Source organism: Vicugna pacos, chromosome 10 (genome assembly GCF_048564905.1).
Source record: "Vicugna pacos chromosome 10, VicPac4, whole genome shotgun sequence".
In the NCBI taxonomy this organism is placed as follows: Eukaryota; Metazoa; Chordata; class Mammalia; order Artiodactyla; family Camelidae; genus Vicugna; species Vicugna pacos.
The window spans coordinates 57,565,421-57,591,189 of NC_132996.1; the positions used below are offsets into that span (position 1 = coordinate 57,565,421).

The 25,769-nt window shown below is 40.1% G+C and overlaps 1 long non-coding RNA gene across 3 annotated transcripts in view; it reads right to left on the reverse strand.

The window, feature by feature from the left end:
- The window catches only part of LOC140698773 (uncharacterized), a 548,636-nt gene extending 540,476 nt beyond the window's left edge, over positions 1-8,160 (reverse strand). The window contains exon 1 of one of the 3 annotated variants that reach the window (XR_012076699.1): positions 8,091-8,160. This is a non-coding gene — a long non-coding RNA (uncharacterized lncRNA). The remainder of the gene's footprint in view (positions 1-8,090) is intronic. The other 2 variants (XR_012076697.1, XR_012076702.1) reach the window with 2 other exon arrangements.
- Positions 8,161-25,769: the final 17,609 nt, after the last annotated feature.

A 25,769-nucleotide genomic window follows, 5' to 3' on the forward strand; every position in this document is an offset into this window, starting at 1 on the left:
AAAGTATCAATAAATATTCAAGGAAAGAAGGAAGGGGGAAGAGAGGGATGGAGGCAGGAAGGAAAGGAAGGAAGGAATAAAAGGGAAGGGGGAGGAAGAAGAAAAAAGGAAAAGGATAGTAAGTTGAAGGTTTTATAATGGTCAGAAAGGCTTATTTCAGGGTTTACCCCCTCCTCCCCACACATAAACACAGATACCCACTTGCCCTTTGATATAATCATAAAACATTCCCTTTTGCCCAAGGAAACTACTTTTACATGGTGATCGCCCACTGAGCAAACACAAGTGTCACCCAGATTTGGGTGCCGTGGTGATCAATGTGTTTAGCAAACTTTTCCATCTCTATCAACTGCTCCCAGAAACCTTCCCCACTAGGGATGAAAGAGGATTGTTGTAGGGAATAAAAAGACCCATTAAATATAATCTTGTCTGCCTGCACCTATTTTGCACAGATGACATTCCCATGTGTGTCTATTATGGAGACCAGTAAGTAGGGAAATATTTTGTTCTTGATAACCACCCATGTAACACTTAAATACCAGTCAGAGTAGGTTAAATGCTATAACAACTCCAAAATGTATGTAACTTAACACAGAAATAGGCAAGTTCTCATGTGACAGTCCAGTATGGGTTAGCCATGGAGAAATGGGTCATTCAGTGACTTAAGCTCCTTCCATCTTGGGACTCCATGGTCCTCTAAGTCCTTAGAATCCTCTCAATTCAATTACAAACTGGGGACAAAGAATGGAGAATCACTTACAGGAGGTAGGCTAAGCCCAGAATTGCCTAGAATCTGCCTACATTCCATTGGTCAGAACTCAGTCATACAGCCCCATCTACCTGTAAAGAAGGCTGGGGATGTAATCCAACTGCTCTGGGGGAAAAGGAAAATGGTTTCATGAACACCCAGTCAGCCACTGACACAAATTACACGTGATTTTTCCCTACTTTTTTCACCACTAATTCCATATTTATGCTACATTTCTGTTACTTCCAATATTGATCTGTTTTTTTTTTCTAATAATCTTGATGCTGGCTAGAGTCACCCAGAGAGGACTGCATTAAGTGGCAATAAAGAGGCTAAGGCAGTACTTCCGCCACCCAACTCCCAATTCAGTAGAACTGTTAAGAATAAACAGTAAAGAAAAGAAAACTTTGAGGTTGCCAAAGTGAGCATATCACATTGACCAATCAGTAGATCCTGGTTTCTGATCCCCTCTCTAGCCACAATCTAGTGTTCCCGAAACATGAAGAGTCTCACATCTGTAGCTGATAAAAAAAAACCAAGCTACACAGAAAATCTCCTTGAAATTTGCTGCACGAATCCTGTCATAGCCTTTCTGGTCAACCCATTAAATCTCTTCTTTTCAGATGATAAAGCTATGTTTAATAATTTTGTTTCTGGCAGCCCACACCATCAAGAGTGGTGAGAAGCCCATGCTCTTCAGAAACCAGCCTTAGACTATAAACAAAGCCTGAAGCAAAGGATTATGTGGTCCTACTGTATTTGAGAGTTCAAACACATGCAACAGGAGTGAGGGGTAAGGGAAGTAAAACAAAGGAAGGAAGGTAAAAGCTGAGGACACATCATCAAGCTGGCCACTGCCAAGTCCAACTAATTGTTGTCTTATAAGATCGTCATCCAAAAAGCTGTATAAATTCAGTCTCAAGACTCTCCACGGGGAAAATGATGGCAGAGTTTATCCCCTGGCTTCCTTCTCCCACTGGAAAAGATTTGCCTTATTGGATCTTAACAGTTTCCAGCACACTTTCAGGTTATATGTACATGTGAATTGATCAGGATCACGTGGCATTTTATGCCATGTTACATGTCAATATGCTGTGTGAGCAAGAGTCAGAGTCAGGAAGACACTTTGTCTACCTTTGGGTGTATCTATAAGCCCCTGTGAAGATACCAGAGGACTCTTTATTCCATATTTCACAAAGCTTAGATGACTCCTTCCTGATATTTCTACTTGGGGGTGAATCCAACTGTCCTACCTATACTACAAAGTCAAGCTCTTTTTACTTCTAAGGGTTCTTCAGAGAAACCTCCAAGTTACAAACAAAAAATATCCTCTTGAACTAGCACAAGTAAAAGGGTAGTTTGAGATTCCAGCACCCACCAAGAAAAGAAAATCTTATTTTCCAAAAAAAGTCACAGCAGGGTCAGGAAGAGTAGGAGGGAGACTGTTCAGTGATATTTAAAACTCTATATAATTAGAATCCTATTGTATTTTCCTCTGCTTCTAAATTGAAATCTATAAGATGAGGCATCTGGAATCCAAATGAATTTCAACACCAAGAGGATATTAATCAGAAGAAAGGCAAGCAATCAGCATGGCCAACTGCACATTCCCACCAGGAAGGCACTGGTGAGGCATTCAGAGTTGCTGCCTCTCCTACTGGACTGACAGATTGAAAGCCATTTCTTTGGAGGATAAGGAGTGAATCTGATCTTTTGCCTATTTACCCTGCCTTGGGCAGGCTGTAGGGCTCTCAGCAAAAGAGCTCAATTCCCTGAACACCTTCCTGCAAAAAAATTCCTTCTCTACTTATGGCCTGAGTGCTTTGTTTATCATTTGCCCAAAGAGTGATATTACTAGTTCTAAATAGCCTCTGAATGCACAGAGGGCTCTGCCTGAACAGATCACCCCAAGTCCACAGAGAGTTGGGATAAGGAAGTCGATTCAGGGACAATATTCTCCTCTGATGGTCTGGGGTGCACTCCAGTGTACATATAAAGAGGCAAAAAACACATTAAAATAATATCCTCAAAACACTACTGTAGGCCTCAGACAGTGTGGGAAAGATGATGAAGTACTTCAGTCATTCTTCTATTTGCTCTTCATTCAACTAATATTTATTCAATGTCTACTACATACCTACAATTACAAAAGTTCTATTAACCACATGTGCACAAAGAATCATTTATAGACTGAATAATACATGCATTTGCATATATATGAATGACTATTTTAGGTAGATATTTAGTGGAGAGAAGAGGCCATTCCTTTCCTGTCTCCTCATCTCCTTACCTTTCTAAGTTGCAGTGTTCCATGCGTTACAGCTCTTCTCTGAATGTGCCCACCATTCCTTGAGTGATGTCACCTAATCTCTTGGTTTTTCAAAGCCATCAGTTTCAGATGCTTCCAAAATTTATATCTCTAGCTCAGACCTCCCCACTGAACTTGAGCCTAGAATATTCCATTTCCTGATTGATATCTATATGCTTATGTCTCTAGGCTCCATATGCCCAAAACTAAGCTGTTGATCATCCTCCTCCAAGCATGTTCCTTCCATAGTCTTCCCTACATGACTAACGGTAACCCCATCCTTCAAGGTGCTCTTCCAAAAGCTTCAGACATCTTTATCACTTCTCTCTTAGGTTACCATAGGTAACCATTCATCAAATTCTGCCAGCATTACATTCAAATACATAGAAAGTCCAACCACTTCCACCACTCACCACCACAACATCCCTGGAACAAGCACCTTAAACTCTATCATGGATTATCCTATCTCCCAACTTACCTCCCTCTGCCCATGGCTCTTTAACATCTATTCTCAAGACAGAAACCAGAGAGATCTCTTAGAAACATAAATAAGATCAGCTCACTCCTCTGTTCCAAACCTTTCAATGGCTTCCTATTTCACTCAGAGCTTTGGTTTCCCCAACTGTATGTAATAGATACAAATAACTACACACAGTGGGTATGAGAAAGAGCCGAGGGAACAGAGAACAAAAAAAAAAACATGTTTTTTCTTCTTGAGAGAAACGGAGAGATAGAAGAAGGGACAGATAAGGTGGGGGAGGGTGGAGACTAAGAAAATGGTGTGAATATGAGGACAAGTGAGGTTAAAGAGGCCAGTGGAAAAAATCTTACAAGGTGAAAAACAAAACCTATTATAAACAGAGGTATCCAATATTCAGTTCGAAGTTGTCTTGATAAATCTCTCATGTCACCTCAATGCATAAATCTTGTTAAACTTGAACACTGCCTTATGTGCATCTTCTGTAGGTGGGGCAACAACTCTAAGTACTGAGTTCTTCCACCTGGTCAGACTGAGGAAACCAGGAGGGGCAGGAAGTACAATCAGAAGATCAGAATCTGAGTCCTGATGCCATCACTTCTTAACTACAAATATCTGGGCATGTCTCCAAGCTGTGGTTTCCCTAACCGTATATAACAGATACAAACAGCTACGCACACTGGAAATACAAATATGGACACATCACTTCTATTAGCTTTATTAGCAATAAAGCCACTATCTCCCTCTTAAAGCTCCTTATTCTCATGAATTAGGCAAGAAACTCAAGGTATTTAGAGATCCATAAAAAGATTTTTTTCTTACCCAGGGGGATGGAAAAAAGAGTCTGATCAGTCAACAGGCCTAATTTCTTTGCTAGAGCTGGTTCTATACCAAAATTGCTGTGGATCCACTGCTGTGATATTTCACAGCTCCAGATTCCAGCACAGCCTGAAGTCATTCTTCGAAAGAAGAGTCTCAGTCCCTTTAAAGTTAGGCTTAACCAACAAAGCCCCATAGTTGGACTTCTACCAGTTACAGATCTAATGACCAACACTTGCAGTTCCCATATACAGCCACTTTCCAGGGAACTACTTGGCCCCAGGAGCACCGGGGTCACTCTTGTTTCTTTACCCTCTACCTCTCAGATCCAGAACCACTTATCCACCTTCTTTCCAAACCAGGGAAACAGGCTGCTTTCCTTATGATGCCCTAAAAACAAAAACGGTCTGACTACAGCCTCTGCCTTCAGAATATGGGGCTGCCTGTTTATCCTTTTAAAAGTGGCTACCCAGGGACTTGAGAAAGATTAACCCCACCATTCTAGGCAGAACAAGACCCTGTGGCTTTAAACACATTAACCCTTCTAAAAGGATGCTCCCTATGTGATATCAAAGTGACTGCATCTATCCTACTAAATGAAGGGGATCTGCATGTGTTGATTCCAAGGTGATTTCTTGGCAGCCAGAGAAAAGAAAAAACAACCTGTTGGGGGCCACACTGCTATCTGTCCAACTTTGTAATTGGAAGAATTATATGTGACAATATGAAAATGCTTCATTAACCATGGTACACTATACTGACATTAGTTGTAGTCATAAACTTGGATGAAGAAGTCTAGCATAATGCAAAGAACATAAGCCACAGGGTAAAGCACACTAGAACAAGAACTCAACTCTATAACTTACTATCCATGCAACTTTGTTCAAGTTACTTAACCTCTCTGAACATTCATTTATAAAATGGGAATATATTAATGTATTATATCAAGAATATAATATTAATAATTATTTCTTGGAGTTGTAGGGAATATTAGCTAAACAGGCAAAATATCTGCATTAGCTCTGGGCACAGAGTAGTAAGTGCTCAATAAATTGTATCCATCATTACTATACTTATCGCTCTAAACTATAACTAATGTTTATTGAGTACAAGATATAATGAAACATACTTATATGTATTAGCTCATTTAATGCTACCTGTGTGATAGTTAAACCACTGCCCATATTGCATAATTAAGGCTTAAACACAGTGGTATGCTGCCAGAATTACACTACTAGAAGGCAGCAGAGGGAGTATTTGTACCCAAGTGTCTACACCAGACACACAACAAATCACTCCCGTGTTCAGCAATATACAACAACAGCATTTATTTTCAGGCTCAGGAATGTACAGGTCAGCTATGACTCAGCTGATAACCCATCAGCAGATTGCAGGTTGGCTCCAGGATCTTACTCTGGATCCCAGCTGAAAGGAGCGTGGTTACCAGAAGCATATCCTTCCTGTGATGGATAACCAAAGCACAAGGGGGCAGGCCCAACCACATAAGCACATTTCAAGCCCCTGCTCCCATCACCTCTGCTAACATCCCAAAGTAGGTCACATGGCTAAGCCCAACATCCATGTAGAAGGGAAGTATAGTACTCCACAGAGCTATACAACGGGGGAAGAATGTTTTCAGAACAGTATCTCGTAGGTCTCACCAACTCCATGATCTGAGATCTTATTCACTTACAGTGCCTCTCTACTGTTCTATGACAGTATCTCTCAAATCAAAAAAAAATTATTAAACCTCTTTCTCACTATTAATCTGCATGGGATCCTAAATTGTTCCTTTTACTTATTGTCTATAGTCACCTGGCTTGGCTCTTCCGAACAGCTGAGAGAGCCCAGCTGGAGGGTAAATGTAAAGTTGATAGCCCATCGTTCCATGCTCATAGCAAAAGCCAGACTGTGCAACCCCAATAAGCAACCTGCTGGGTCTACAAATTTACCATGCTTCGCTCTGTTAAAACTTTACTGGGCACAGTATGGGAACTCAATTAATAGTGAGAATGACACTGGCAAGTGTCACTGGAATTGCAACCAATTATTTTTTCCTTAATATCTTTTTAAATCACAAGCTGACCAAGCTCAACAGGAGCCATGTCCTTCCACAGGGCATATTTAGTCTACCCCTGCCTTCCCCATTAGCCTCCATTGTCAGGGTCCGTCAACTATGTCACCAGCTATAAGCCTCTCTCTTCTCCCAAATAGCAGTGCAGCTTCCCCCCAAAGGAGCTAACTGAAAGCACAAATCAGACTGTTTGGCAGGATTTTGTATTGTTGGTAGGTTTTTGCTTTGTTTTGTTTTTTCTATAAATCAAAAACTTGCTGATTTTATTCCTCCTTTTTACACTGGTCCTGATTTAGAAAGCACAGACAGAAACAAACCCCAAAGTCAAAGAGAATTACCACTTAAAGAAACACATGAGGATGGATTCAAAACAACTGGCATCTGCCCTGAAAAACCCATAGGTACCTGGCCTTCCAAAGGGTCCTGGACCCCAGCTCGTTGGACTTGCCATCTTCAATCCAGAATTGGAACTTGTCTGACTCACAATAGCCAGCTGGGTTGCACACCCCCATGGCTAAAGGTCAAAGGATGACTAATTTTATGCATAAGCAATTGGCTTGCCAATCTAGGAACTTAAAAAAAAATTCTATACACAATGTTCAATCCAGAAAAGTCTTATGATTGGGAGTTATTCCAAGCTTTTTAAGCTAAAATCCTGACAGCCCAGGGGATGACCCTCTATATTAGAGACGTATCTGTCAAGGTTGAGGAAATTCATGTCATCAGGAAAGAGAAGATAGATGTACCTAGAGTGTCCCTCAGGAAGGAACTCCATCTTGTCTTTTGGGATTTGATTCTGAACATTATCAATTGAAGAACAGCTACATGAATGGATGCTGGTGTACCTGTTGAAATACTGCAGGATCTCCCATCCCCGATCCTGGTATTCATTATCCCCACTGTACAGTACATAGAACAGACTCTTCACTGTCTCTGGTCAAAGCAAATTAAAACTGTCTCCAGGTCAGATCACCATATCCTTATGGCTAGTTGTGAGGTTAATGTTTAAGTACATAATGTCTGGACTCAAGCCCATTCCTAAACTGATGATCCATTTGGTAATAGATTTCCCTAAAAGCTTCAGCTAGCTCCACGCGGTCAGCAGTCAGACCAGGATGTAAACCCAGAGACAGGATTCCCAAGCCAAAAAACACACTAAACGATCCATCTTGGCTGGGAATTTGCCATCCGCAACTTCCCCCACAAAACTCAGCTTGCTGGGCTCAGGCTGCTGAAGCAGGTGCCCTTTTATTCCTCCTGTGGCTTCAACACAGTCTTGGGGCAACTGAATTTCTTTCTTTCCTCCTTGGATCCACAGCTTCAGCCGAGCTCTGGTTCCCAGAGTGAAGATCCACTGGAGAGAAGTCACTGCTGGTATAAACGAATATGGGCACGAACCCATCATTCTTCCCAGGCAGGGAATGCGTACACTTTGTCACTTCCATCACTACCTCCTGAAATGTCTCATCTCCAGTGAGACCAGAGAGTTCTCCGAACTCAAATCCAACGCGTGTCACTTTTAACACTACATTGACATGGGAGGCCTCAAGAGTGACAATGTTTAAATTTAAGTATGGGAAGAAGTTCACACTCAGTCAGAAAGCCTGTGAGGGAAATAATTAGACACCACAAGGGTAACTTCCCTTCCCCCGTGAAACCGCACCTGCTGCCGCTCGCTGAAGAACGGGGTCGCGGAGATCGCTCTCCCAGGCGGGCGGCGGCCGCGCCGTCTCTGAGGAGACGACGCTCCGCTTCCGCTTCCGGCCACCTGACGAATCCCTAGAGGCGTCGCCCCCAGCCCGCCAGGTGCACACTGCGCCTGCGCCTGCGCCTGAGGCTCAGTTGCGCCAATTTTTAAAGCGCGGGAAAATTTAGTTACTTGCCTTCCGGGCATTGGGCGTATCCGAGCCCTGTGGTTTAATGGCACTGGATAACACTTTATGTTCTGAGAATGTTTTAACGGTAGGCTAATGAAAGCACCTGATAAGGAGCCAGTAATCTTCCTCTGCTCAGTGATGGTTTAACTAAGACCCCCAACGAACTCTTAAGCAATGCTTTTCAAACTTTTGTATGCCTGAGTATTATCTGAGACCTTATTAAAACACAGGCCGATTTTGTCCCCATCCCCAGAGAGTCTGATGCAGTGGATATAAGGTAGAGAGGAGACTGCATCTCTTAACAGGTTCCCAAGTGATGCTTTGCTGTTGGTTTACAGACTTCACTTTGGGAACTGCTGCTCTGACCTCCGGCCGTTTGGGAGGAAACATGGCTGGAGGTGGGGGGATAGGGGAGAGGACGGTAAGGCTTCGGACCATCCTTCACCTCCTTACAAACAAGAACTCTTTGTGTTTTACTTATCCAGGATGAGATTTCATTTGGGTTAAGGTTTCTGCACTAAAAATGGTTGAAAAACCACTTCTCTAGGTGAATTCAACATTTGGGATTGTGCATACTAAAGGCAGAAAGAGTGATTTATCTCAAGAAAATCAGAGGCAGGAAAGCAAAAGCTTTCTTTTCATGCATTCAGCAAAATCTGAGGATTACTAAATCCTGAAAGATTGTGATTTTTGCTGAGGTGAAAAGACAAACAAGCCAGAGCACTACTCAGAGGGACTCACATCTAGTATAACAAGATAAATATGCAACACAAGTAAATGCAACTAATGTTATATAGTTGCTATAACAACGGCCTCTTTATGGAAAACGAAATAGTTTACATGTGGCTCACAAGGCATCTTCTCACCTCCCGTTCCAGAAAAGACTTCACTAATTTACCATAATACTCCTCCCAGCAAGTCCCAGATTTGACCTCAGGATCTTTCTCAACCTATTACTCTAATACTGAACCACAAGCAACTGATTGATGTTAGCATTCAAGTGGAAATCAGTGGGCTATTACTGATTCAAGTTCTAGTGGGAATAGTCTCACAATTCTATCTGTACAGGTGCTATAGGCTGAATGAATGTTTGTATCCCCCTAAAATTCATGTGTTGAAACCTAATCCCCAATGTGATGGTATTCGGGTGAGGTCTTTGCAAGACGATTAGACCATTAAGGGGGAGCCCTCGTGAATGGAATTATAAAAGAGGCCCCAAAGAGCTTCCTTACAGTTGGCTATCTGAGGACACAACAAACCAGGAAATGGACCTCACCAGACACTGAATCTGCCAGTGTCCTGATCTTGGAATTCCCAGCCTCTAGAAATCTGAGAAATAGATGTGTGCTCTTTATAAGCCACCCAATCTACAGCATTTTGTTACAGCAGTCTCATAGACTAATATAATAGGTTTAGGAAATAATTCATAGAGGGGATGGTGATTTACAAGATCATGTAAGATGAATATATGATATACAGGAGTTGAGGTGGAGAAGAGGTGATGATGGGGTATTCTAGCAGATAAAAAGGGATGAAACTCATTAAAAGGATTAAGAAGTGGATGGTAAGTGGAGCCAGTGATTATAGACCATGCCTTCACAGATCTCATACTGGAAAGAAAAGATAATTAGAGGTGACTAGAAGCGCATGCAGGGTCAAGGGACAGTTTTCTCAAACTTAACTGTGTCATGTTTATGGGCTATGGAGAAGGATATAGAAAGAGAGGTTGAAAGAATATTGAGAAGAAAGAGAATAACATATAGAACAAGCCCTCAGAGGAAACCTGAGGCTGGTCCTCCCTCCCAGCATTGCCTTGAAGTTGTCTGATCCTCACTCTTAATAAGGAGGCTGTGATGGAGGCAGGACTGCACAGCCACAGAGGAGGAATGTCAAGCATCCTATCTGAGGGAAACCAAGGTTGCACCATGGAAGCATGCCAAATAGGGCTTGGAGAGCGAGAGTCAAGGGACTAGTGAAGTCAAGAAGAAGAAGTATCTTCTTTGAGCTGGTCAAAAAAAAAAAAAGTGGTCTGGAGGATTCTAGAATAAAGAGGGATAACATGCCCATTGGGATTTTCACTGCCTTCCACAAAGGTCTGCATAGAAAGACAAAGGAATTTTCCAAGAGATAGGATGAAATAGACAGAAGCTCATTTTTAAGATCATGACCAATCCTTAAGGAAATCATTTGCCCAACCATTGTCTGTTTGGTTTTTTTAAGGTTAATTTTTTTCCTTATAATGAGAATAAGCAAAATGTACCAGTTAGTGTGATAAATGCTTTATATGCATCATCTCCTTTAAATTAATCCTCATAATACATGTGAAGTATGAACTGTTGTTACTTTCATTCTACATCTAAGGAACTTACGTTCATAGCAGTTAAAGCACTTGACAAGTTTGTGTGTGGCAGAACTGGGGTTTGAACTCAGATTGTTAGCTTTCAGGGCCCAGGCTTCTATCCTTTCTACTCTAATCTATTTTCAAATTAGAAAAAAATTACTATTTTCAAAAGCACCTCTGGCCACACAAAAACACTTGACCACATTTCACTGAATATAGACTGTTGTAATTTTTTTCCTAATCATCCTCCAAGACCCATCAGCCTTCCTTCTGGGAAGCCTTAACAAACGTTCCTGAGGTCAGTTAGTGGTACCCTGCTCTGCCTTCTGCTAGGGTGCCAGAGCACTTCACACTTACCTCTCCCAGAGTTCTCACCCCGTTTGATGATAGTGAGCCACCTGTGAGTTTGCCTCTGCTATTGGTTTGAAGTAAGGAGTAGAGGAAGGGACATGGGCTTTGAGAACTGGTTCAGATTCTACTTCTTTCTTTTCTTAGCTATACGAATTTGGGCAAATATTTTAATCTCTGTGTGTTTGCTTTACCTCATCAGGATAATGCCACAAGGGAATTGCTGTGAAAATTTAAATGAAATAAGAATATGTCAAGCCCTGACACATGGTAGATAGATATTCAAAAGACAATAGAAATTATTAACTGTTTGTGTAACAGTTTAGTGAATAAAAGGCAATTTTATCTTGATTTACCATTGGCTCTGAACTTCTGAAAATTTCAGAAAACAACATTTCCTTACAACATAAATTCCAAGGAAAATACTTAACCTCCTCATTTAAGAAAAAGAAGCTTTTTATAAGAACATTTTTAAAAACAATTAACATGCTCCTTTAACTATCTCTCTAATAGTTATCAAGATAGATCCCAAAAGACCTCAGTTTCCCAACAGTTAGATTAATTTGAGTTACTATAAGACTTTAAAAATCATAAAACTACAATTGTCTTTAAATGCTGACAAGTTCTTACTAAATTAGATTCCAACCTCTTTCCTCTAATTTATCTTGATGAGTAGTTTTATTGTATTTACATTTCAAGTACAAGAGTAAAGTTAGTAAGACACAGAAATCTCAAGTCCAAACATTGGAGAGCTATAGCAAAAGGTTCTTTCATATTAACTGTAGGATAAAAAGTTTCGAAAGGAGGCTGAAAACAATGATCTGTCTGCAATAAACACATCATATCTGAAGGTATGTGTAGAGTGAGACTAGCCATGTGAGTGATGGGTACATGGACTTTATTATACTCTATATAGTATAAAGATGTTTGAAATGTTCCATGATAAAAAAAAAATTTTAAGAAGTCAAAAACATCATCATCATCATCATCACCACCACCATCATTTGCTAATGTATTAAGAGCTATTTTTTTTTTGGTGCAACATCTCTCTTAATTCATAAAATTATTACTTCTTTTTGAAGAGGATACTAAGACTTAAAGAGATTTACATGTTTCTCAAATTCATGCCCCTAATAAGTGACAGATTTCAGGACCCCAAATTTTAACCAGTTCAAGATATTCAGAAACAGAAAGGGGGAAAAGTTGGTATTCTCCAGGGAAAAAAATGTTTCCTTCTTCTCTACAAAAACTGTAAGCCATCAAATAAAGAACCCCAAGCTGGAAGCAACGTGACAGTTGGAGACTCTTCTGTGGCCCATGGACTCCTGGGGAATGGAACAAATAGAGCAGACCACAGCACCAACTGGAGAGAAAGCTGGCAGATCTGAGAAACAGCACCTCCACTGGGGTCTATCAGAAAGGTAGATGAATCAGAAAATTTGTTGAATCAGAAAATTCAGAGTGCTCTGTGTGCAAAAACTGGAGAAGAAATGAATAACCCACACTAATGGAGGTTCATGCAGATGTTTCTTTTCCAAGAAAAAGTCTGAAGTGAATATTTTCCTTTGAGTTTCAGGAAATTCAGGCAGCATAACCGAGTGAAGCACATATCCCAAGATTTCACAGGTAGAACAGGTATCCTTGTGGGGGAAGGAAGGAAGTGGTCATTCAAAGCCCCAAGTCAATCAAGTCAATGACAATGTAAGACACAGTGTTTTTTGTCAACATGCAATAAATAGTCATTGAGGAAATACTATGTTCTGTTCTGTGCTAGATGCTGAAATACAATAGTGAAGAAGACAGGTTCAATCTTCTCAAGAAATGGGGAGGGAACCAAAAAAATGAGTCAAAAAATGAAATCTAAAAATTCTAAGTACCACTGTGTGTTTTTTCTAGGGATGCTGTAAAGTAATATCACAGAAAAGTAGTAATACAACAGAAATTTATTTTCTCACAATTCTGGAAGATAAAAGTCCAAGACCAAGGTGTTGACACAGTTGGTGTATTCTAAGGCCTCTGTCCTTGACTTGCAAATTGCCTTCCCCGTGTATCCTCATGTGGTTATCTTCTATGCACTGTGTTCTAATGTCCTCTTCATACAAAGACATCAGTCAAACAGGATTAGAGCCCACCCATATGACCTCATTTTACCTTAATTGCCTTTTTTAATCCTATATCCAAAATGTAGTCACATACTGAGGAAGTAGTGGTTAGGACTTCAACACATAGATTGTGGGGGAACACAATTCAGCCCATAACAGCCATGAAGTTGAAAAACAAGATGCTGTTCTCACCTCTTCCAGGAAACCCTGCCTATCCAACCTGAATAGGTTAGACCCTAATTCTTTCTGATAGCATGGGGCACCTTCCCCTCATGGTGACTTTACAGTTGCAATTTTGTTTACTTGGGTGATCACTTGCTTAAAGTCTTCTTCCCTCTCCTCACTATAAGCTCCAAGAGGGCAAGAATCACTTCTGCTTTTGCCTATCACTGTATCCTAACACTTAGCAGTTAACAGTGTCTGCATATACCATGTGAGATGACCATAAATGTGTTAAATGGAAGGATGAATGAAGGAATGAGTAGCAAGTTGGGGAGTAATGCTGGGGTGGGAGGTATCATCTAAACTGTGACCTAAAGGATGAGATGCCCAGCTAGCCATGGGGATAATAAATGGGAGAAAGACAACACCAACCAGAAGAGAGTATGTGTGAAAGGACTGAAAAAAGAAAGAAACTGACATGTTATGAAATATATATATATTACAGAAGGCCATATATTAATTAAACTTAATATGACATTGATGTAAGATTGTCTTGTGTTTCAGATATTCTTGGAGATGCTGAGAAAGTTTGGAATAAAGGGCTGGCAATATCCTATCCTAATGACTTTTGGGAATTCAAATAAAAATGAACCAACAAGGAAACAGCAGAGACCAATAATCCCTAGTTTTCCCCCAGTCTCAAACTAGAAAAATACCTTCCTCAGTAAGAAATAAGCCCCCTCCTCAGGTTGCAAAGAGTAGCAATCATTAATCTGTAGAAATTCAGCTACCATGAATATCCTCTGAATATGACTTTATTGTGGTTTTGCAGCTGAATTGTGTATGGCTGTGGACTCAATTTATTGTTACTGTACATGGGCTTTTTAGAGCACTGAATCTGTTCCAGGAATTCAAAGGTCGCTCCATCGGTTCTGAAACTCCTGCAGAGGAGTAATTCTTTCTGTGTGTGCACATAACTTTGAAAGACTGCTAACCAAGGCTTTATGAGACTTCATGGAGAGCTGCAGTTGGTGAGATAAGCAATAAACATGTTTAAGCTTTTGCTCCTAAGTTACACATTACTGGAAATACATAAATGTATACATTTTTCACTAAACACTCATACATTCAATACACTACTCACCAGGGAAAGAACAGAGCTTAATGGTCGAAATATCTCATATTTGAGTCCTAACCTTGCCAGTAGTCAGTTGTGTGACCTTGACTACAAGATCATCATGACATATTCATGTGTGTGTTTATCTCCATCACTAGATTATAATTTCTTAAGGGCAGAGGTTGTGTTTAGTTTTTTTTTTTAATGTTTACCAGCTCTTCTTGTGACAGGTACTCATCAAATAAATGTTGGGTGGCTGGATTGAATAAATAAACAGTGCCTGTGATAGACAAGATAGATGTTATCATTTACCAATGAGTTAACTAAAATAAAACATAAATAAGATAATTGCAAGGTGAAAGGTATATCTAATTCAGGTGAAATTATGTGGTATTGATAATAAATTCAATAGAGGGAAGAGAATAAGACAAACCAACTTGTCTCCAAACTTAGCTAAGTTTATATTTGACTCACTTAAGAATACATCTGGTTGGGTGTGTATAAGTTGTGCGGCAAGGAAGCAACAAAAGGGATAATGGTTGTATGGTGCCTGGGTTCCCTCCCCTGCTTCCCCTCCCCTCCCCACTCTTTTATCTCTTTAGAATATATCTCTATTCAGGTTCTGCTGTAAAAGGAAGTGATAACTTTCCTTTTTTTCAGCCGCTATATTTTTTCAAATCTAATATTTTCCCTTGGTTCCATTTTGGAAGATTACTAATATCTTCCTTTATTTCCTCAAGTATATTTATCATACTTATGTTAAACTCTCTTTCCATCTGTTCCAATAATTTTGCTTCAGATGGTAAATGTTAACTAGTTTTTGTTATGTCTCTTTTGGGGAAATTGTTCTACTCTGGTGATTGGTTATTTTGGCTTGTGATCTCATGCTCACGTTCTCCTAGGAGGATCAGCCAGCTCGTCGGGCCATGCACATTGAGAAAGGTCCAAAGTCCAGGTCCTATCTATGCCATTACGAAAATTTGGACAAGGAGATAAATTCCAGGGCAGAGAACCCCAACCTTAGAACCACCACTCTTGATTGCTGCCACTTCACCAGAGAACTCTGCCTGTGGGGAAATTGTTCTACTCTGGTGATTGGTTATTTTGGCTTGTGATCTCATGCTCACGTTCTCCTAGGAGGATCAGCCAGCTCGTCGGGCCATGCACATTGAGAAAGGTCCAAAGTCCAGGTCCTATCTATGCCATTACGAAAATTTGGACAAGGAGATAAATTCCAGGGCAGAGAACCCCAACCTTAGAACCACCACTCTTGATTGCTGCCACTTCACCAGAGAACTCTGCCTGGAGTTTCACCTTTAAGTCCTTATTTAGGGATGAAAAGGTTTAAAACCAGCCCCCGCACCCCAAAAAATGTGCCACTTTGGCACGTGGATTACTTTGAGTTAAAGTCAATGAAAGCTCAAAAAACTCAAGAAGAGCTGTTTACCTTTCCCTTAATTGCCTAAAAGAATTTAAATAAAGGGCATTGTCTAGGAAGAGAACCATCACCAGAAATAACTACAAAGAGTATAGGCTAGTTGTGGCAAGCTGGTGGAGGGGAGGGGCGGAGGGGAGGGGTGGGGGGTAGGGTGTGGGGAGAGTGGGTTCCCAAGGGCCTGAAGATCAAAGTTTTCTGTGGGTCCCATTGTCTGCCTGGCACAGTAAACATTTGTTTACCAGAGTTTTGCTTTTCTCACCTTCCTGTGAATTGTCTTCCTCTCATTTGAAGTTCCAGACTCCTACCCCTTTTTCTTAGCTCAGGATGGCACCTTAAGTCTCAATTATCTGACTGCCTATGGGTCTCATATTCTTATGGGACCCCGTACGTACATAATAAAAGTTTTTTCTCCTGTTAATCTATCTTGTGTTGATTTGACTATTAGACCAGCTAAAGAACCAAGAAGGGGAGAAGAACATTTTTCCCTTCTCTACAGAGGGACACAACCCAGGGAAAAAGCATATCTCTCCTTTGCTACCTAGTAGCCTCTGGGGTGAGGGGAATGGAGGATCGAATTCCCAAGGTCAGTCAGTCCACACCTACTTTCATCAATTCCTCATCCTAACAGGACTAGCACTAGAAGAATCAGGCATAGATTTGCCCTGAGCAGAGGTGGGGGTGCATGGTGAGGTGGGAGCCCAACCCCAAAGATTTCCTATGCCTCTGGCTTTCCTGTGTCTCTAGCCACAGCCACTCATCTCTTATACTCACCAGCCAAGACAGTCCTCAGTCCCCCAGGGCTATCCTCATGCTTTGTTTTGTTTGTTCCTAGATTCCGCTACCCTAGATCCTTACCTCTGTAGATTCTCTGAGGTTGATGTTGAAGTAGGTTGCCATAAACCCGTGGTGGTTTGCTTATTTTTAGGACCTGGAAGCCCCATCCCCTCAATGGACTTCTTGCAACAGATTTGTTTTTTTCTTTTGACCAGCTTTCAGGTATCATTAGTCAGCATGTAAATTCCGTTTGAGAAGCAGGTTAGCTATATGAATCAAAGCCTTCAGATGTCCTTAGCAATTCCACTCTTTAGAAAGGTATCCTAAGGAGATAAGCTGATATTTATGCAAAAGTATTTAAGATCATCTACTGCAGTGTTATTGCTAACAGGAACAATTTGAAAACAACTGGGTACTCATCAACAGGGGACTGGATAAATAAAATCTGGTGTACAGATGCAACATAATGCTATTTAGTCATAAAAATGGTGATATAGATCTATATTTATGGGCATAAAAGATATATTCAGTGATTGTTAAATTGCATTCATAATGATTCCGCTTACATCAAATGAAAAAGAAAAAGTGAATAAGAGGTCTGGACCACATACAGCAAAATGCTACCAATGATTAACTCTGGGCTTGGAATTTAGGATTATTGTTGCTTTCTTCATTATGATTTTCTCCATTGTTTGTTATGCAAACATTTATTTTTATAATCTCGATGATCGGAAAGGAATACGCCTGTTTTCATCTTTGAACATTAAAACTACTAAACATCCTCCAAACACGAAGCCACAGATTAAACTTCCCTGACGACTTCAGCCTCATTCATATAGTTGCAAGGGCTTCAGAATAATATGCTGCAGGCCTTCAGCAATAATTTGCTTGTTTTATAACTTTTATAACTTAAGCTCCTGTAACCCAAGGGTACAATAAAATAGGAGTGCTAATTCAGTGGAGCTGAAGGAAGACTAATTATCTGAGGACAGGGCTTCCCCTGAGCTTAGTCGCTTGTAACCCATGGTGGGACCACCAGGGCAAAGACAGCAACTGCAAACTGATGAATTATTCATGGTCTTCACAGCTTGAAGGGGTTCACTGAAGCACTGTTTATGCTGCTATTTCCTGCAAGTCTGAGTTGACCAATCAGCTGATGTTGGGTTGAGGGAAAGGGGGAGTGGTGAACATACACATTGTCAGGTTCCCAGGTGATGAAAGCAGGAACCAAGAATGAGTCAGGTATCTTGCTCAAGCTCCCTAGCCTTAGGACCTTGAGATTTCTGGTTTAGAGGCTGGAAACTTAACTCAAATGAGCTAATGGGCTCCCCTGGAGCAAAATAGCTTTTGGTAAGAAATGAAGAAACAGCTATCGCTTCCTGAGGCATCAGCAAAGGATCAACACTTGGGCCAAAAACAATGGCTGAAGCTTCCTGGAGCTAGAGGTAAATTACTACAGGTCAGCAAGTTTTGTTTTTTGTTTTTGTTTTTGCCGGGGGCAGGGGGGCAGGGGTGCTGCTCAGTGTTTATTATTAATATTAAAAAGCATTTACATTTATTAGCAATTTCAAGAAATCAGGTTTTCCCCACTACTCAAAGAAAAGATGCTGAGATTAAAAGACCAAGTTTTTTCACAATGTACTTCCACCTACTAAGTAAGGAGCTACAAAGCAGCAGCCACAGTTTGGCAGGTGGACTAAATGATCCAAAAAAAGTCATTATGCTAATGATTTCAGAGTCAATTTAGTGACTATAAACTAAAAAGGAAATTATCTACTCCATACCATGCACTATGCTGGGCACTTTATATGCATAATCTCATTTATCTATCACAAAACTGAATAAGATAGGAAATTATCCCCAAGTTGTGGTTTAGGAAAAATGAAGATTTAAAGTAATTATTTTGGCCAAGATTCAAAGCCAGTTAAGAGGTTCACACCCAAATTCAAGTCTCAGGTCTGTTTGGATTCAGGAACAGAATAGGTGCTCTTTATACCCACTCACCACACTGGCTCCCAAACTCTTCTTTTGGCCTAAATAGCTATAAATCAGAAGTTCTTTAGTGTAACCTCCACAATGAGTCTTAAATCTGAGGCTCTCATAACATGGCTGGGTTGGTTCAGTAAGCACACCTAGGCTTCTACCACGGATTGCAAACTTGCTGGTTGTTGATCCAGTATCCATTTCTCCTTTCCTCTTCCTGATTTTACCTCCAAGCAGCCCATGTACTTCAGGAAAGGCTGGCTCCAACCCACAGCTCCTCGGCTTAACCCTAATTTCCTCAAACCAATCAGCACATTCCATTATCCTGGCCAGAATGACTGGATTAGGGAGGCATGTAACCCAAACAAGTCTTTTGAGGTATCTTTCAGGATTGTTGCTTGGAATGCTGGTGGGACTTGGTATGCAAATACAAAGACTGGAGCTGCTGTAGCCTTTTTAACATCAAGTGGCAGGCCCAGTTTGAGATGAAGTTGACATGATAAAGGAAAGAATGAAGAGAAAAAAAGAAAGAAAGAAAAAGAATGAAACTGAAATTGAGTCCTCAATGAAAGCATTAAATTAGATCAAACTTGTGTCTGGATTTTCCTACAAAGCGAGTCAAAAAATCGTTATTATCTTAGTGTGAGTTTTGACATTGTTTCCTAACTGATACAGAATATGTTATCAGAAGTGGAGTAATGGAAGTAATAAATGTGTATTTATAAATTTATCTATAAATGGAGAATTAACTAGATAGAGAAGATCGGGAGGAGGGTAGTGAGAACCCATTGATTTCTAAACCAGGAATTTGATGTCTTTGTTCCCTGGTTATGAAACAACTGGTTATACTATAATCTATTAACAGAGTAATCATTGTCCAAACTGGAACATATCTGAGAATGAAACAAGATGTGCCATTAATAATTATATCAGATAACACTTTACACTTCAGATTTCAACCCACCTTTTTTTTTAACCCATGGAGCCCAGCAATGCATTTATAGTACATATTTGTTGAAATGTATCCAGGATCTGGCATATTTCCAGTTCCCCTTCAGAGTATGCAGCACATCTTCATAATGTAAGTAGAAGTTCATAACAGTTCATTACTGAAGGAGAGATAATAAAATGGCCACACGTAGGCTAACAAATTCTTGGCTTTATGCTTACTGCTTGGTTTTAGACCGATCAGCAAATCTGACTGGCCGGTTACTACTCACAGCTCCAGGCCCACTGTTAAAACTAAAGCTATTGATCTTACTGTTTCTACTTTATTCCAGTAATCAAAAGTTATAATCATGCTTGGTCTCTGAGTTGTTCTCCAGGGAGAAATTCACAGGCCTGTAACCTTACAAAATAGCCTGAATTACTGAGAAGACTACGCCTTGGGCGCTTATAAGGCAAAGAGATGGAAAGAGTGACAACCACTAGCCGCTATAGACTTGGTCACCTGGAGACATCATGACGCCACTCTCAGTCTTAGGAGAAGAAAATAATTCTGTTGATTGTTATCGATGCTTCATTGTTTAAGCTATGGCTATATAATCACCCTGCCCCATCCGCAAGATAGGTTCACGGTTCTGAAGGCACTAGTCTGTTGTGAGTCCCTTTGCCCAGCAAAGCAATAAAGCCGCCTCTTTTCTTCTATGCTCTAAGACCCTGTCTCTGAGTTATTTGGCTTGTCAGGGACGGAGGCCAATCTTTCGGCAACATTACGACTGGGCTGAAGTTACATGTGAGAAGGAAGCAAGCCAGGAGAACAGAAAATAGGCAACAGCCAAAGCACAAAAAGCTTTTTTGCTGAGCTGAAGAGGCTCATGAAGGTGATGGGAAACCACTACAAGTGTTTAAGCAGTGTCCTATCAATCTGGCATTTAAAAAAAAAAACAGTCTTGTGTAGTGAGAAAAAGAGATAAGATATCAGGAAGCTACGTGCGGGCTGTTGCTCTAAGAGTAATGAGCATTTTTGGCACTGACAGTGACAATGTGGAGAGGAGGGGACAAATTTGAGAGACTGAGACGCAAGAGGGAAGCAGAGCGATTTACCTGAAGCCAGTTCTCATAATGATACATTGACCTGAAATTCTAAATCACAAACTAGCATTTCAAAACTTTGTATGACAGTTTCAGCTCGTTTTGAGAAAGTTCATTCTTTAAGGTTTTTTTTTCCCCCTTCTTCTTCTTTTGTATTGTTCAAGGAACTTTTCTCAATTTATCTCAGGGCATTTTCACATTTAGATCATATGGCTCCGAAGTGTTTAACGAATACAATGGATCTTGTATACAGAACATTTGGTGTAGTCCCTTTTGTCTATTATTTTTATTCCTTCAGCTGGCTTTTCCAGTTATGCCTACCACTGAGCTTTTCAAGGATTTTTGTTCAATTAGTCTAAGGGCACATCTGTCTACATTTCATTTTTCTAATGTGTTTATCACATTTGTAGAATTCCACGTGACTCTCCTAATGTATCCCTTTTGAGGATTCTTGCCTCTTTCTTGAGGGATTGTATGTGTGTGTGTTTCATCTTCTGAGTACTAAATGGATTTATTAAGCAAATTAAGTCATATCTAATATTTCCCCATATTTCACTAAGTATGACCTTTTACCACAGTAGAAATCAAAAGATATAATGGATATACAGAAAGTCTCTTTAGCTCCACAGAATTTCATTTTATACAAAATAATACTGGATCACAAAATCCTAAAAACAAAACCACCATCAATGTTGCATGTTATTGGGAACTACATGCTGCCAATCAGAAGCATTTTTATGGTATAAGTTCAGTGTAACTTGGCTAGTTTAATGAGTCCGGGACTTGAAGTCAGACAGATTTGAACTTGAATACTGGCTGTGACACTTCTAAGCCATGGGGCCATGGGCAAGTTATTTGACTTTTCTGGGCCAATTTCCCTCATCTCTATAGCTCTAAGATCTATTTTACAGGACTATTATAAAGATTAAGTTAAATAAAATAATAAAACAAAAATTAAATTTAAAATTAAAATAAGATAAATGACTCAATGAATACATGCATAGGAAGTACTTTTAAAATAGTAGATTTTTCTTTCCAGGTTCCTCTGCCCTAAGTGAATTGGATAGAAACCCAGTAGTAGGACAGCTAAAAATTCTGTGGTAGTTTTTTTTATCTGGAAAATGGGATACTAGTACTACCTCTTCTGTGGGACTATTGTGAGAATTAAATGGCATCATGTATATAAACATATGGCCTTGTGACTGATACATATTGGGCCCTCATATTTAGCCATTATCATTATTATCATTACTTTTTACTCTAATTAAATTTAAATGAAGTCATACTTTTATTCAAATATTTACCATGAATTGAATCCTCAGTATCTCATATCTTAAGAACTAAAATCAGCCCCACATAAGCCCCCAAGGACTTCTTATCAATTGCAAATGTATCTCTTGTGACATCTCAGAATCCGTTACCTATAGAAACAGGACACTGTCAGTGGAAAGTTGATCATCAGCACCTGAGTGCCAAGACTACACCACTTGAACTTCTTTTTTCACCTTTGGTCAGGCAAAAGAGGAGACCTCAGGGGTCTGAGGGTCCAAATACCTGGTTAGTAGACTCACACTATGGAATTGCAACTTCTTATAATGTTGATACTTTATTGACCCTCTGAAACGGCTCATGGAACAATTGCACACACAAATAGACCTAGCATTGTGGGCATCCTGGAGGTGAGAGCTCCCAGAACTCAGAAGGTCAGTTCACCAAGCATAACAGGACCCTTTCTAAAACTTTGCTTGAGATCCAGAATAGGTACAGGTCACTCAAAACTGCAAGCTTTTAAAACATTGAGTTGATAGAGGGTTGTGTGAGTTAGGATGTGGGTTCAGTTGCTGTTGATACCCCAAATTCATTTAGCTCTCGTTTCATAACCTGGATTTACATAAGCACTCCACAGTAGCTGTCAGTGTCAGAGACCCAAGTGCTTTCTATGTTTTTGTTCCACATTCCCTACAATATTACTGTCATCTTTAAGTTCTAAGATGGCACACCATGATGGCCTCACTCCCGCAAAACAGTTAAAGGAGAAGAAGGGCACACTCCTTTCCTTCAAAGGCATGACCCAGAATTTATATACATCACTTCTACTCACACATCCCATCAGCCTGAACTTAGCCACATGCACACCTACCTGCAAGGGATGCTGAGAAATGCTATCTTTATTTTGGGTGGCAATGTGCCCAGCTAAATCTTGGGGTTCTATTAATATGGAAATTAAATGAGGAAAGATAATAAGAAACAACTAGCAAACACTACTTAAAAGACAGTTTAGCCTGGTAGTTAAGGATACAGGCCTCAGAGGCCGAGAGCCCAGGTTTGAGTCATGGAATAAAGTTTAAGTAGGTGGATTGGCTCTCAGTTCGCTGGGTGACTTGGCAAAGATAGTCATCTCACTAAGCTACAGTTTCCTCATAATATAGAACTGATTTCATCGGATTATTGAAAGGATTAAAACCACTAATCCAAGTAAATTTCTCAGCATAATTCCTGGCACTTAGTAAGTCCTCAATAATGTAAACTATTATTATCAGTAATTAGAAACATCGGTTCCTCATTACGGCATTCTTTAGGAGATACAGAGGGCAAAGACTGTGTTGGATTTTCTCTTGGAGAAGAGGTGCGGATATTTTGCATGAAGGGGCTATAGGAGCAGGAAAAGTTGTTTTTACATATATGTTTTTCCAAATCATCTCTTTAAGCGATCTCAGTATCTCTGTATGTTAACTGTTGAAGGAAATGTACCAGACTTTATAGGGTAAAGCAATGACTCTCACATGCTGCTCTGGGCATTGGCTGCTTTAAAATCATCTGATTGTTGGTAAAAAGGTATGGGTTCCTGACTGTCACATAATCAGGATCTCTAGGAGTATCACACAGGATCTGTATTTTTAATAAGCTCTCCAAGGTAATGCTGATATGCTGCTAAGGTTTTAGAACCATTGCTAAGTAACAATACTAATACATTTTTGTTGTTAACAACTACATTTATTTTAGCCTTACTATAAACTGTCTCTTGAAGTTTAAGAAATGTAAAAAACATTTTTTCCAAACATGACAAAAGAACAGAGTTGGATCTGGGGCTGTTAAATATCCAAAGTAGAGAGAAATCATACTGAGCCATGCTTGGCACTTTTTGGCTGTAAAGTGAATTTCAAGTTTCCTGAAACAGATGCCCAGCTGAGCTTCCAGCTGTGCCAGGCTTCTCAGGGGGAGGATGTGGGACAATGATGCAGGAATGATGCAAAGTCCTACTCAGAAAAAAAATGAAGAGTTTCCGGGGCTAGGTCACCATGGTGATGACAGCTTCTCCTCACTTGATCTGCCCTGTGCTCAGGCAGTCCAAAACCTGCACTGGCTCTTTTCTGAAGGAAATCTCTTGTACTTGAGGGAACTGCCAAGCTCTGTGCTGCCCAAAGCATTTTAGAAGCCAATGAAATAAGCAGTCTTCATATTTATAAGCAGTTCTCAAGCTATATCTTGTCACTAACCTGTTTGCATATCTTTCTATCTCACGAAACTAAGTGATGTAGCAGAAAAAAAGTGTTGTGGACTACAATATTGGCTACAAATACTTCCCCCACCACCAAGAGCTGGAGTCTAATTCTTCATCCCTGAACCTGGGTTGGCCATATGACTTGCTTTGGCCAACAGGACACTGATTAACAGGAAGAGGGAAAGGGGGTAAACAGAGACTTGAAAAAGTGATGGTGCACTGGAGCTTGCTGGCTATGTAATGTTAGACATAAAACATGGGAGGGCCCAGTAGAGATCTGCTGATATGGCTAAGACCAGAAAACACTCCCAACTGACACACACAAAATCATGAGCTAAATAAAATGGTTCTTGTTTTAAGCCTCTACATTTTGGAATGGTTTGTTACCCAGCAAATGCTAAGTGACACAGGAAGGTAAATTATTAAAGAGGCTTTGGAATAAAAAAAACGCCTATGTTCAAATCCCAGCTTTCCCTCTTACTAGGTATGTGGCTTTAGACAACTAATTTAATTTCTCTGACTCTCCATTTCTTCATCTGTAAAATTAGGAAAATAATCATAGCAATATCCTGGGTTTTTCTGAAGAGTCAATGAGATATGTAGGAACTACTGTGTTTGCTATATGGTATTATTATTATTACTATTTTTTTATTATTATTATTATTATTATGTTGCTTTGAACTGAGCTATATGCTAGAACAGAGCTATTGAGCTTACCAGGTTCTAGAAATAAAGAAATGAATCTAACAAGGTATTGGTCTGAACAAGGAGTCAATAACTCTGTAGACAAGAATTGCATTGTGTAACCAATAACCACTATCTGAGGTTGCATAGGTTTGGTCATTCCCAGAAACATCACTAAAGCTCAAGTTCTCAGGTTTCAGGGAGAGGGTAGAAAGGGGAGGGGCAGGAACTAGCAGCAATCAAATAGGAACGGGGACACCCTATTGCTACAGAATAGAATCTGTGGGAGTGGGATGGAGCATTGGCTTTAGATAGAGAGAGGTGCCCAGGAGGATGACCCACTGTCCTTCAGGAATCTTATGAAATAGAAACAAAAACTAAACATCCAGGGACAGCTTGACATAACGAGAACAACACAAGTTTTGGAATCTGAAAGACTAGTTTAAATCCCAAATGGTCATCTATAAATTGGGACTGTAGCACCAATATAGTCAGTTCCTATGGTAGTTGTGAGAATTTGACAAAATACTAACATAAAATGCCATGCATAGTACCCAGCACATGGTAGGTGATAAATCATCATCATTTCTTTCCCCATCTCTTCCATGTTCATGAAGCCATTTTGTTGTTCATCTCCTAACATCACTTAGTGTCCTGTAACCTGGGGATGCAGTAATATCTGAAGGCCAGCGCACTGACCACAGATACTATTTCTGGCTTTGTGACCTTGAGCCAATCACTTAGCCTCTCTCTTTATCAGCTTCTCACTGGTGAAATGAGGATAATACTTTCTGTCCCTGATGCAGTTCTCAAGGATAATGAGATGATTCATTCAGTTTTAAAACCTAACTCAGGGCTTGATGACGCTGTGTAGAAAATAAATAAAACACAAAAGGAAAGTCAAATGACTAATATTTAAAGTCTTGAGGCACTAATGCATAGTCAGTGACATTTCCACCACCACCAATACCTTTCTGTCT